Below are 2,910 nucleotides of genomic sequence, written 5' to 3' on the forward strand. Positions count from 1 at the left end.
GCCCCGAAGCGGGCGCGCAGCCTTCCAGCCCTCCGATCAATAGCCTGGACTGGGGGGAAATCGGATTTGTATTTTTATACAAACCCGCTGCCTATAAACTCCATAAGATGTGGACCACGAGGCTGCGATTTCGCTGTGAAATCCCAGAGTCAGCTGGAAATACATTCTGCAAACAGGATATTCTTTATTATCCCTTGCTGGAGTGATTTCTAAAAACTCCTAGATTGTAGCTTTTTATTACTTCCGTTTCGGTGGCAGGACAGAGACAAAGTTTCCTATGTTATGAATTATACATTCAAACAATAACACATTAATTCAATTATTCAAAGATGACAAATGTTTATGTGCTTTGGTAGTGACTAAGGAACAGATTTGCTACTTCATGAGAACTCCTACATTTTTATCAATGAAGGCTTATATTATTCTGTTGGCCAGGGAAAGAAACCAAACTCCAAGACACGCAGTAAAATGGACCCGAACATAAATCGCTGCCCTTTCATAAGAGCATTTATTCCCGCATATTGCCCGGGCTATTTTATCAGTTTGACAATTGCCGGAGTTGTTGTTATAAATCATCATAAGTAATTCCTGAAAGGGTGCGAGGCTGCTGGGGGGCGGGCTGAGACTGTAAATCTTTCTGTTTTATTGCTCTTTGAACATATGCTCCGATTGAAGAACTCTTAGATCCTTTACTGGAGACAAATTCACGCAAAGCTGGAGTCCCACCAGCCAAAGGATTAACATTTCCTTAATATTTTTCCAGTCCCCTTCACGATGTCTTAATTCTGGTGGCGATGGCGAAGGTGCTTCTTTCTTTCAGCCCTCCTCCATTTTAAAGTTACATTTCTCTTTAATTTTTTTTTATTATTTATTTTATTTTATTTATTTATTTTTAGCCGTAGCCTCTGAAAAGACACTCGAGGGCTGAGGGGCTTTTTTCCGTCCGAACTGCTATCCAAAAAGGCATTTTCTTCTGAATCTTCCTCGTGCTCTTTTCTTGACCGATACGCAACTTTTCCCTCGCACTTCTTGTGTAAGAAGCGAAAGATCTCTCCATCATCCAAAATGTCTAAACAGAGGCCAGAATTATGTTCTGTTTTGTGTGGATGTACACAAGCATGTAGAACACGCTGTGCGTGTGGGGGTTGCTGTATGTACACACAGACACACGAGCGCGGGGGGCTCTGCAAAACTACCCAGACGCCAAAATATATGGCTGACGGAAAAGGATATAAAGAACCATTACCTCTTACTTGAGGCGAGCTTTAAGTGCATCATTTCGAAGAAATATAGGATTATAAATCCGAAGCCGTACACAATAATTTACATTGAACTTATGTTTCCATCACTGGACTCCAATCTTTTTATAACTGGTTTGCAAAGTCAGGAAAAGCAATGTAATTTAGATAAATGTTACAATGCACTTAGGGTTAGTATTGTAAGGTAATACGTTACTGTCACATCCCCATGCTTTGGATGGTAATGAAATCATAGCAGATGTTAGATTAGGTGTGGTGTATTTATAGCTACAGATATGTTAGAAAAATCAAACAGAGGAGCCAAGATTTTTTTTCTTTTTTTTTTTCCCAGAACTAGAGTTGTTGGGAAGCTTTGTGGACACACATGACGGATACACATCGGTTGTGTTCTATGTCTCATACAGAGAGGGGAGGCAGGCTCAGGGCAGACACACAGACACTCAAATGTCATGAGGTTTTTTTCCCCAAGCTTCTTTAGCCTCCAGACAGAGGTAGTCCCCGCTGCTCCGCATCTTCCCGGCACGGAGAAGGAGAAAACAAAAATTCGCGCACGCCACTGAGCCCCAGTGCCTTTCCGCCCGTGCAGCGCTGCTGCGGAGCTGCACCCGGCGCAGACTCTGGGCTGCAGCAGGTCCCAAATACCTCCTTTCTCCGCCGGGAATTTCTGCGTCTTGGGATCATCCCGCGGAATTCACCTTGTCTCCGGCTCCACCGACCCCTCAGGGTGCGTAAGTGCCGGCACCGCCGCGGCCGGGGTGCGGAGAGGTGCGGAGCTCTGCGTGAGGAGAGTGGGCTCGGCAGCGCGGCCGGTGCGCGGAAGGCGGGGGGCGGCCCGCTGCGCGGTGCCCGGCGGGGCAGCTCCGCTGCGCTGGGGCGCGGGTGGGCGCGGGGAGCGCGCCAGCCTCGGCCCGCCGGGCTGTTCCTACCATCACGTGAGCCAATATGCCTGTATTTTGAGGCAGTGCCTATATTTCTGATTATAAAGGGGTTTCTCCTGCTCACCCCCAAAATTAATCAATGGTCGCACGATTTAAAACCAAAACAAACCACGACCCGGCCAGTTGCTGCCTTTGCTTCCAGGAAGCTGATGGCTAAAGGGTTGTGTGTTGATGTGGATTTTTTATTTTTTTTTAATTTATTTTTTTTTAAGCCAAAGAAATTCCGATTTCCACTCGCTCTATTTTATTGGTAGTTGAGCCTGAACCTGTTTTCGTTCTATCGGGAATTCTGGTGTATGGAAATATCTGTAAAACCGCAAGATCGGGTTTAGGAGAGTATTGCCTGCAGACAAAGGGTGAAGGATATAGTCTAAGAACTACAGGAGCAGATCCTGAAAAGTGAGGAGCGCAGGTTTATGATAAATTGACACACAGGTAAGCAACTGCATGACAAAATAGGACCTTTAACCACAGGGGCTAAGTTATCGCCTTTATTCAAGCAACTGTCTGGAATTTGTTTGCAATCTCTGTCCATAACGGCTGCAAATGCATGAAGTGGTCTCCACCTCCTTGAACGTTTTAAGCTGCATCTTCATTCTGTTATGCTCTTTAAATAACAAGTGGCTTCCTTCCCAAAGGCTTAGGGAAGCCGTTTATCCCCATCGTATTCCAAACTTTCGGTAGTTTCAGGAAGAGAGTTAAAATAAGCAAAG

Source organism: Chaetura pelagica, unplaced genomic scaffold (assembly GCF_000747805.2).
Source record: "Chaetura pelagica isolate M959 unplaced genomic scaffold, ChaPel_1.0 scaffold3, whole genome shotgun sequence".
In the NCBI taxonomy this organism is placed as follows: Eukaryota; Metazoa; Chordata; class Aves; order Apodiformes; family Apodidae; genus Chaetura; species Chaetura pelagica.